This window comes from Zootoca vivipara, chromosome 2, assembly GCF_963506605.1.
Source record: "Zootoca vivipara chromosome 2, rZooViv1.1, whole genome shotgun sequence".
Taxonomy (NCBI): domain Eukaryota; kingdom Metazoa; phylum Chordata; class Lepidosauria; order Squamata; family Lacertidae; genus Zootoca; species Zootoca vivipara.
The window spans coordinates 39,076,817-39,088,646 of NC_083277.1; positions in this window are offsets into that span (position 1 = coordinate 39,076,817).

Consider the following 11,830-nt stretch of genomic DNA (forward strand, 5'->3'; position numbering starts at 1 on the left):
TCCCATTCTCCTGCTTCAGCTTCTGACTCTGATTCTGGACTTCTCTCTGACATAGACACTCCTAGCTCACCAAGCCCTGTTACCTCTTCAGCTTCTGACACCTCCTCCCAGTCTTCTTGCTCTGGCTACTCATTGTTGCCCCACCACCAATCCCCAGTATCCGAGTCTTCTTCCCTTGGAGGTTCCCCATCTGGTTCCCCCATTATTCCTCTGTGTCCAACCACTGTATGACAGTAATACTTGAATAGGGACCACACAAACTGTAAGTATCTAAGTACATTGATAGTTATATTTGAAATCTACTACCTTCTTCAAAATCAAATTCATTCAATGCCATTCACCTCACTGCAGAACTGATAAAACAAGTTTACGTGATTATAGCATATGCACAAAACGAGCACACACTGCTGAGCATCTTCAACTGGTTGAATCAGAATTTGGTTTCTATCGGCATGTTACTGAGGCATCCAGGAAACGCTGCAAATAATTTGGAGTTGTATTAATTATAATCTTATCCTCAGTCTTGTTTGCTTAATGGGCTGCAACACTACCTTCCATTGATTAGACTGAATGGCCTTTTTTCAACTCCTTACCCGAAGCTTCCATGTGCTTCTGAAATATTACGCATCATAAATTGCCACAACTGGGTGAGGTGGTTCTGGTGTGTTTTGTAATAGTTCTATTGCTGATGGAGTCTCTGAAATTGCACAAGCATCTCGCACTGGGTTTTGTTGTCAAATAGATGTATAAGCTGCAAATGAAGTAATGTCATTTATGTGGGATGGTAAAGAACATCTGTTTTGCCATGGTACAAAACTTGGCAGAACACCATTATTAATGGTAACATTCTCAAAGGTTTGTAAGTCTCTCTCCTCCCCCCAGTAGAGACTTTACTTCCCATGATCCATATTGGATTGTGCCATACCAAACCTAAGGACCCAAAGTACACAATCCTTTATTCACAGTCTGCCAGCTGCAGAGCTTTAGGAATCAGTAGAAGCCTCACTCTGCTGGCACAAGCCCATGCTACCATTAAATGAGTGTAGGATACAGAGTCCATGCTATGCATCCATGCAATGACTCCCCCAGTTAACTGTCCCAATGACACACCTTTGCTGGATTGCTCAATGGGTGTATCAAGGCTGTTCTTCTGGTACATCTGTCATGGTGGCCATGTGTCTGGTATTCTAGGAACATAAGAAATTGCTGCATATTGATTTAGACAATGAGTCCATCTAGCTCAGTGTTGTCTACACTAATAGGTGGCAGGTCTCCAGGGTTTTAGGTGGGGGACATTCCCAGCCCTACCAGGAAAGGCAGCAGGGATAGAACCTGGGACCTTCTGCTCCCAAAGCCAGTCTCTAGGTGCTTCTGCCAAATCCTATAGCTACTTAGCCAACAGAATGGGACCTGCTGTATTACTTTCCTCCAGTTAATTTTGCAATCTTGACATTTCACTGAAGCTGTTAGTAAGTTCCAAAAACCATTCAATATGTGAAAGTGTGAAAGGCTTGCCACCTACATTTAAAAGTATTTTGGTCTGCCTCCATTGTATCTCAATCTCTAGTTACACTGTCAGAGGCAGTATTTCTCTGAATACCAGTTGCTGGGAATCACAAGTGGGCAGAATGTTGTGGTGCTCATGTGCTGCTTGCAGGCTTCCCATGAGTATCTGGTTGGGCACAATGAGAAGAGGATGTTGGACTGGATGTTGCCCCATTGCCCTGATCCAGCAGGCTCTTATCCTACTGAACTGCACAAGTTACTCTAGTGCAAGATTAACCAAAACAGAGATGAGGGCAAATGCTGTTTTGTATCTCTGTATTTGCAAAGCAAATAATGTTAAGCAGCAGCCATGGATTATTATTGTAGTAGATGCTGGACTGTTGTTGATGTTGTTAAATTAAATTTATATACCGCCTTATACCCGCAGGTCTCAGGGTGGTTCACAAGATAAAATCACAATGTTAAAACACAAAATACATAATCAAAATAAAAACCGGAACAACCCAATAACTCCCCGCAAACAACCAGAGAGGAAATATAGAATTTAAAACACACATACACAATATTTGCAACAAAACATATAAAAATAAGCACCCATCAGGTATCATCAAGGAGTTAGCATGGGGGAAAATAATAACGATATGGCTGTCTTTCAATAGTGAATAAATAGGGAGTTAGCAAAAAACTAACACAGACAAAATATTTTTCAGCATCTGATGACAAGATTCCTAATGCATGAGGATTCTTTGTTTATTTGCTGTAATTATATTCAGTAATATTCTTCCTTTTTCCGACCCATGAATATATTTAGCAAAGCCTGCTTGATCTTGCTAGAAAACAGCAGATTTAGTGAAGACTTTGGATATAATTTCTGTATTAAAAGTAATTAGTGATCAGTTAACCTGGGAACATGCATAACAAATTTCTTGGGCAAATAGATTTAAGACACAAAGATAGCTGTGTCTTACATCATATTGAGATTTATAGCCTGCTCTGGATCTGCCCACGAAGTTACTGTACATGCAACTCTAACCCAGAAATGTTTATGGAGAAGGAAGTTCTACATAATGCAATGTCATGTATTACTAAACACAAGTTTCAGTGACACCATTGGATCTTACTTCTGAACAGAGACTATCAAGGATGTAAGCTCAGGAGGACCAGGTTGTCAATCATTTGACCTGTTACTGCTTTAGAAACACACTCAAATATGTCAAATGAATCATGGACGTAGCTAAGAGCAGTGAAATCAGGACAAGTGCTGCTCACATACCTAATGAAAGTCCAGAAGTTCACTTTAAACCTCAAGTTCAAGTGTGCAGCCAGTCTGCCCAATATCAGAGATGTCATTGCAACAGCATGGCTTCAGATGAATATAGCATTTTTTCAGTAAGATCTGCATCTTTCCTGTCGAACACGAAGAGGGATCCTGCATGAACGTGTCTAGCTCCAAGCTCACCATATTCTTAGAAAGCTGCAAATCTGTCTTGTAGAAGGTCTGTGCAAATGCCCCATGGATATTGCCTCCTATTTTTGCATGAGACCTCGCACTGGGTTCCTTTCATAGGACCACATGTAGAATTGATGATTTTGTGAAAGCCTGGAAAGGAAATACCGGTAGTGTCATATCTAGCGATCAGAGGAAGGAGGCAGGAGCTGTGATTATTCAAAGCACTTTCATAGGAACATAAGGAGAGCCTGCTGGATCAGGCCAATGGCACATCTAATCCAGCATCCTGCTCTCAGAGCATGCAATATGAACACAATGGAACTTCTCCCTCTCCTCCCCCACCTGCCCCCAAAATCTGCTCTTGGAACTCTATGAATCTCAGGGGAGCAGAGAGAGAGAGGGGACATTATGCTGCTCTTGTACAAGTTACACCACACACACACACACACACACACACACACACACACACACTGCTTTAGTTGGATGCAACTCAGAATAAATGCTCAGCTTATAGTGGATGTTGCATTACTTCTGCACGAACTTTGTAGAAACAAATAAAACAAATCAAATCAAACAAATACTTGAAGGAGCATTATTATTATTATTATTATTATTATTATTATTATTATTATTATTATCAATCGACTGGAAGAACTGATGAATAAGCAACCACAAGGCTACAATCTGTATACAATGGTACCTCTACTTATGAATAACTCTACTTACAAATGTTTCTACTTACGAATGGAGCTCCTTCCGCCATCTTGGATGCGGTTTAGATAGGATTTTTTCTACTTACGAATTTTTAGATAGGGTTGCTTCTACTTACGATTTTTTTCTCCCAATGCATTCCTATGGGATTCAACTTACAATTTTTTTCAACTTACGAATGTTTGGAACGCATAAAATTCGTAAGTAGAGGTACCACTGTACAGCCGGTGTTACTTGCCTTGAAATGCCTTTGCCGTGCCCACTTGCCTTGTATTGCGCTATATAGTGTTGCGTTGTATGGAGAAAAATACATTTGCTGCTTGGCTGGGCTTCCATTACCTACAGTATTTTCAAAATAAAGACTGCATATTGTAGATCTGGGGTACCTGAGTCTGTTAGTGAATGGTAGAAACCAATAGACGGTAGTATTTAGATAATATTTGGGATATGAAGGGAAAATGCAAGCTGCAGAACTGTGCCAGACAAGAAATTCCTTGGTTAGCTTATGCATACCATCCTAGCCGGGTTAGCTGAGTGCAGAGCTATTGAGAAACTATGGGAAGCCAGGTACTGTGTCACTGAGGCCATTGGCAATGCAAAAAGCTATCCTTCCCCACCTACTCTGAAGCACAGACAGAGACAGGAGATTTGGGAGGTTGCCAAGGTGTCAGAGGGCATGATGTCACAGAAAAAATGTGTCCTTTTTGAAGTCTAAAGGTGTTCTGGGAACAAGAAGGAGGAAGCAGGCAGAACTCCATGCAGTGCTGGCTGGAGGAGAGACCAAGGCTGCTGCCTTTGACCCAAGCTTGCTGAAGCCATGAAAGGGGCAATGAGAGATGCTCTTGGGGTATAATGTTCTGCACCCCCCCTCCATTGAATACTTTAGGTGTAAATCTGTGTAAAACAAACCATCTTTTTTAAAGACACCAGCCTCCACTGTGCCTCGATTTCCCCAGCAGAAACACTACCCTGGAACCCCCTGTAATCTTGCTACTGCTCAGCAGAGATTTTGGGTGGTGAGCAACCTTCGTAACAATATGTTCAATTTCAAAATACCGTATGTTTTGCTTGTTTGAAGCAAATATGGGAAACCAAAGTGATCGAGGGGGTGGAGCAACTCCCTTATGAAGGAAGGTTGAAGCGTTCGGGACTTTTAAGCTTAGAGAAAGGGTGGGTAAGTGAGAGGTGACACGACAGAAGTTAATACAATTATGCATGGCATGAAGAAAGTGGCGAGGGGAACATTTTCCTCACTCTCTTGTACTACTAGAGCTGTAGTTGGACATCCAATAAAGCTGAATGTAGGAAAATTCAGGGCAGATAAAGTACACATAACCTATGGAACTTGCTCCCATGAGAGTGATGGCCCCCTCCCAAGATGGCTGTAAAGGGGGATTGGGCAAATTCAAGGAGGAGGGCTTTCAGCGGCTATTAACTATGATGGCTATGCTTTGCCTCCGCAGTTGGGAGGCAACGATGTGCTGGAAACCACAGGAGGGAAGATTGTTCTTGTGCTTGAATCCTGCTTAAAGGTTTCCCACAGGCATCTGGTTGGCCACTGTGAGAACAGTGGTGTTGAGCAACGGAACTGATCCAGTAGCCTGTTCTTATTTCCACAAATGTTAAAGCTGAAGGAGTATCCCTGATTAAATCCCTAATTGCCATTCTCCAAGCAAAAATGAAAATGAAATTTCTGAACTTACGAAGAAGTTTGATTGTATCCTTTTGGGCTTGAACCCATATAATGGTTTCCTGTCCTACTACAGGTCTTAATTAACATAGCAAAACTGGTGTGCTTTATGTTATCACCATGTAGTGCTGTTGCAAATAGTAACTGTTTATCTTAAAGCTTCACGTGGAGCTGTCACATATATCTGATGAAGCAGACTCTAACCCATGGGAACTTATGCTACAGTACATACGTGTCACAAGACTATGGTGTGAACTCTCCTAGATGTATGCGATACTTTAAAACATCTGCCTGCAAACTTTTACATGCATGTCCTTTTTATATTGTGCTTTTGGAGCTCAGGGTTGCAAAAACCTGGCAAAATCTGCCACCTGGAGGACTGTGTCGAGAAATGCCGTTTCTCTTTTAAGCTGAATTTCTGTTCTGGGGAATATATAAAAAAAGAATATAGAATGCAGATCAGTGCTTGGGAGAAAGTATTTGGGAGTTTATATACACGCATAAAAATTGCACAGATGGCATATTGCATGTCTAAACTTCTGTCCAGTTGTAGCCATAATATTTTGATCAAATAAGAGAAAATGCAAAAAAGGGGAAAGGGGAAAGTTGGCAGTTAGGATCACTTCAAACAGTACAGATTTCCTATGCTGAAACAAACAAAAGTAAGAAAACCAGGTGCAGACCACTCCTGAATAAGTTTTTTTCTGTTGCTCTTTAAAGTTATGTTTTCCTAATTATTTTATGAGCTTTTGCAAACTTTGTGGTTTCATGTTTTTTATTGTTTTGTACTTCCATAGCTCAGTGATATAACACAGGTTTTGCATGCAGAAGGTTCCAGGTCCAATCTCTGGCCTCTTCTTGTAAGGCTAGGAAAGATTCCTTGAAACCTTGGAATGGCCAATCATTGTAAGCAATGTCAGAGCTGAAATGGATAAAGCAGCTTTGTACATTTTTGCGTACCCTGAGCAAATTGCATTGGAAAGTCAGTGTAAGTATTTTGAAAATAAATGCAAAAATGCATCTGAGGTGCTGAAGGCACCCATTGGAGAAAACCAGGAACTGGTACCTCTGTTGAAATAGATGGTAATGGGTTGACCTTACGTAGGTAACCACATGAATCAATCATATGCTGGAAGGCAGCCCTAGATATTTATCCTAAGGGCTTTTGATCTACTTTGCAGGCGTAATGATGAAATGAGGCAGCCATTCCAGAGAAGACTGTCGCAAGCTTCATTGGTATCCGGTCATTTGGGTGACATGGAAACAGCTGTCATCTTGGATTTACTAACGTCGGTAGCAAATTATGGTAAAAGATCTTTGAAGCAGTTTCGCATATGTTAGCACCATTAAGTAAATTATAACTTGCAACTGTGTGTGATTCACACAGCAAATTTGCCTTCGAAACTGGGAGGGGTATGAGATCAGGATACCCACAGACAGCCTGTGCAAATTGAAAAGAGATAAACTTATCCACTGAAGAGCAGGAAAATACAGCAAAAACAACCAGGAGTCCATAGCTGCCAAGTTATCCCTTATTTTAAGGGATTTTCTCTTATGCTGAATAGGCTTCCTCGCGAGAAAAGAGAAAACTTGGCAGCTATGCTTGTGGCACCTGAAAAACTAGCCAGTTTATTATAGTGGAAGCTTTTGTGGATGACAGCCCACTTCATCAGATGCATGATGTGCTATCCTGAGTTACAGGTATATGTACACATGGCTGGAGGGGATTCTTCAGTATGGGAAGAATTTGACGGCATACTATGATGATTGTTCTGTCAGTGCAAGTGTTTCTGCTTAGCAGATGGAACAAGCCCCCTCTTCCCCCAGTGTTCTGTAGGATTTCCCGACCCTCCAGAGTGGATTTGGGGAAGATATGGGGGACACATGGGAGGAAGAGGGGGAAGCCCTACTGTGCTAGCAGGAGCCCTTGTACTGGCTTCTGCAAGCATATCAGGTTAATGGACTCTGAGCCTATTTCTCAGTGTTAATTCCTTCCCCCCCCCAAATGGTGAAAATAGTACTACTTTGCAAAGTATTCTGAATCGTTTTTTATTATGTAAAACACACATACAGTGGTGCCTCGCTTAACGAATGCCCTGCTTAACATAATATCCACTTAACGAAAGGATTTTTCGAGCGGAGGTTGCCTCGCTAGAAGAATTCGTTTTATGAAAAATTCGTCTAGCGAATCGCGGTTTCCCATAGGAATGCATTGAAATTCAATTAATGCGTTCCTATGGGCAAAAAATAAATCAATCAATGCATTCCTATGGGATTCACTAGACGAATTTTTCGTTATAAGAAAAGACCCGGGGAACGAATTAAATTCGTCTAGCGAAGCATCACTGTACAATGAGAAGGAATTCAGCCCAGCATTTTGGTGCAGAGGACATCACCTGGACTCTTAAGAGAATCTTGCATGCATTAGGAACAGCGATCCCACCGGGAACACCTATTTGGTGTTGGTGACTTGTGGAAGTCAGTTGGCAGTTCACCACACCTCAGCCCCAGCGGTGTCTTCAGAGATTTCCCACTTCCAGCAGAACAGCTTCTTCCAGAGTCTCTGGTTTAGAAAAGCTCCTCTCCCACACAGTTCAAAGTACAGTGGTGCCTCGACTTACAAATTTAATCCGTTCCGAAGGCACCTTTGTAAGTCGAAAAATTCATAAGTCGGAAAACGCCATTGGAAATGCGATTTCCCATACGAATGCATTGAAAACGGAAAAAATTGTAAGTCGAAGCAACCCTATCTAAAACCGCTGCTGTTTTCCCCCGGATGTCAAGACATTCATAAGCGCGTGGCCATTACCCCCATTCGTAAGTCGAGGTACCACTGTAACAAAGTGTTGTCTCCAGACGCAAAACAAAGCTAAATAATGCTATCTAATATATACAGTTCTTCTGGACTTTGAAATACAGATACATATGTACAGAGTGAGTTATTAACACGATCACCATACTTGCCAATGCTGCTGTGTAAAACCCACAGCCTCTTCCCCCGACTCTTGGAGATTCAGAGTCAGACCCTGACAGCAAACAGGACAGGACACAAACATGCAACAGGACAAAATGAAAGCAATGCCCTAGAGCAGGGGTCAGCAAACTTTTTCAGCAGGGGGCTGGTCCACTGTCCCTCAGATCTTGTGCGGGGCCGGACTATATTTTGGGAAAAAATATGAACGAATTCCTATGCCCCACAAATAATCCAGAGATGCATTTTAAATAAAAGGACACATTCTACTCATGTAAAAACATGCTGATTCCCGGACCACCCGGGGGCAGGATTTAGAAGACGATTGGGCCGAATCTGGCCCCCGGGCCTTAGTTTGGGGACCCCTGCCCTAGAGACTGTTATACCCACATGCAGATGTGAATGACTCAGCAAGTCCTACCCTCCACCTTGCTGGTGTTGCTATGGTAACCCAGTGTATCTGCTCTCTTATCTCTGAACATCCAGATGTGGGGGATATGCTAACTCTAGACAAGAGACCAAGTGCTGTGTGATTTAACCCATTGTTCGTATTACACCAACATCTGGAAGAAGCTCTAGACTGGGAACTTAGTTCTAGCTAAGGAGGTCTGAGATTCTGGTTCTAGATTTAAGGGATGTGCAGCAATTCACCATGTATCTGTATCTGAATGGATTGACAGTATTTTTCTGACTTTGAGTGTTTTGTATGCACTGCTTTGATTTTCAATAAATGAAATTTTTAAAAGGGGGAGGAAGTAGGATTTTTCACATACCAAGGATTTTGGGGAGGCTTTTTGTCTTCTGTGACAAAAAAAATGTTGTTTCAGAGGTGAGGAGCGAAGGGAATATTTTGCTCATGGCTTAAAACATTTTTGAATTCTCCACTTCAATGTACTCTTTGGTGACGACGAAGGAACAGGAATAAGCTATTTTAAGCAAAGCAAGAGAAGCCAAATAAGCAGTATAACTTTAAAAAAAAATTATTGAAAGTTCCAAAAGTACATAATTATACAGGCACTAAACATGGTGAGACGTAAATAAGAGAGTAAAAGAGAAACGGAAACAGTGTAAAGGGGAAAAAACCCCAAGCTGTATACAGTGGTGCCTTGACTTACGAATTTAATCCGTTCCGAAGGCACCTTTGTAGGTCGAAAAATTCGTAAGTCATTGGTATGAGCTTTCGTGCGCATGCACACTTCTTCAGATACACATGCACATGAAAGCTCATACCAATGACAAACTTAGTTGGTCTCTAAGGTGCTACTGTTGTTGTTGTTTAGTCGTTTAGTCGTGTCCGACTCTTAAAGGAATTATTATTATTATTATTATTATTATTATTATTATTATTATTATTATTTTGTAATGGGATTATAATTTTTCCTGATTTTCTCTTAATGTCCAGATTTTTCAAAAAAAAATCAATTTATTTTTTTGCTGCCCTTCAGCAAAAAAAAAATCCCTCTGGGACTAGCCAGAGGAAACAGGCAGCCTGGGATATCCTAGTAGTCCTTGGCTTCTTCCTTTTTCCCAGATCCAAAGGATTTTGGGATTTATAGTCTGTTCCTCTGTGAGGTAAAAAACGTGCCTTTGGGCTAGGGGGAAGGGTGCTCATTTATTTTTATTTTTCCTTTCTGTTTACTCACTTACTGGCACACCAGGAAAGCATTGGTGCCCAGCAAAAAGAATGAGAAGATGAAACAAACTTGCACGTCAACATGGTTGGATTCTAGAGTTGGAAAGGAACCCGAGGGTCATCCAGTCCAACCCCCGGCAACGCAGGACTCTTTTGCCTCACGTGGGGCTCGAACCCGTGACCCCGAGATTAAGAGTCTTATGCCCCCATCTAAACCAAAAGTACCGATCAGGGAGCGACTGATTTATGTGGCTTTTCTCCTGTGGGGCTTTGCCCCTTCTCGTTCCGCTGTGCTACCCTGAAATTGTCTTGCAGGGCAGGAGAACCCCAAGAACAGTGTACGAGGAGAGGAGAGGAGAGGAGAGGGGGGTGATTCCATCTCACAAGCTGCAATGCTTGCAAAGACAGAATGCTTGGAAGAGCACGATATTGAATTCTACCTATTGATTACAGTAACAATTATTATTTATTAGCAAGCACAGTAGAAGCCTCGGATTCCCAGTGAACTGAGATTTGTGAATATCTTGCCTTCTAAGTCTTTCTTTTCTTTGTTTTGCTTTTTGTTCTACTTAGAGTTGATTGTTGATATACTGTAGATTCTTTCTGTTTTATTAGCAATTCTGTTTTTAAAGGTTTATGTATATTTGGCAAGTTACTGAACAAATATATTGTAACAAACAACACAATAGTCAGGAGCTCTGTTTTACCCATATTGACTTTAATGGAGAATGTAAAAATGGCTGTAACTTCCCCCCCCTTTTCACATAAGTGGAAGGAATTTGTAGGCAGAAGAACCCTTCTAGAGTGGATTGAGCCTGCCAACTGTAAGAAAGAACAATCAAGGGGTTTGTGTGTGTGTGTGTGTGTGTGCGCGCACACAGGGAACCTTTAGTATATATTTATTTTTAAAAAATCAAACTCTAACTTTTTTATTTTCTGCCAGAATTGGATACAAATTTCAGCCTTGGCCCTCCATTCTGAGAGGCTGAAGCTTATTACGGTAAATTTCAGAAAGATAGGTGCAGTGATTCTCTTGCAAGTGCAGACTTTACCATTTTGATGTGGCAAAATAGAAATCCACTTTCCTCTTCTAGTTTCTGGGGGGACAGTCCCGAAAAGAAAAAGGGGAAAACTGAGGCAACATGGTTAATCAGAAAGCTAAGCACCTTACAGATCCTCCTCAACAAGCCTTGTCAATGGCATGACTCAACTTGGTAACATTAAATACTACCCTGGATCACCCAGATTCGCCTCATTATTTGGGGGTACACAAGGCACATCCCTACCAGATTTAGTTCCATTTTTGTTTTAGCTCCAGATTCTTTCCTTGCTAAAGGCATAGCCTTAGCTTTGACAGGAAGGCCAGCTACAACAAAAGGTTAACATTTCTGGGTAAGGAATATTCAAACATTTCCTGCCGTTCTATTCGAGCAGCCAATTTATTTTATCCTGCAGCAGCTGAAGTATACACAGCAGGGAGGTCAGATAATAATTCAAAAACACAGATTTTTACATTGTCTTTTGTCGCAGATGTATTAGCAGTTGGTCTCTTAAATTCTATTTACATGGTTTTTCTCTTTGCTACCGGAGTGCTCTTCCCATAGAATGCAGTGCCCCAGAAACCATTTTGCCCTTTCATTTGTTCTTTGAAGAGTGATCTCAGAAACTACCACAATCACTCATTTTCCTAATCAACATTTGCAGTTTGGGTGAAGCAAAATTGAAGCAGATATAATTCCATGACTGGAGGACTAATGTGCAAATGCAAACTGCAACGGGGCAATTCAACCAAAATTATGCATGGTTAAGTCTCATTGATTTCAATGGAAGAGTTAAGCACATACTTAAGGACGTCATCCTATTCATACT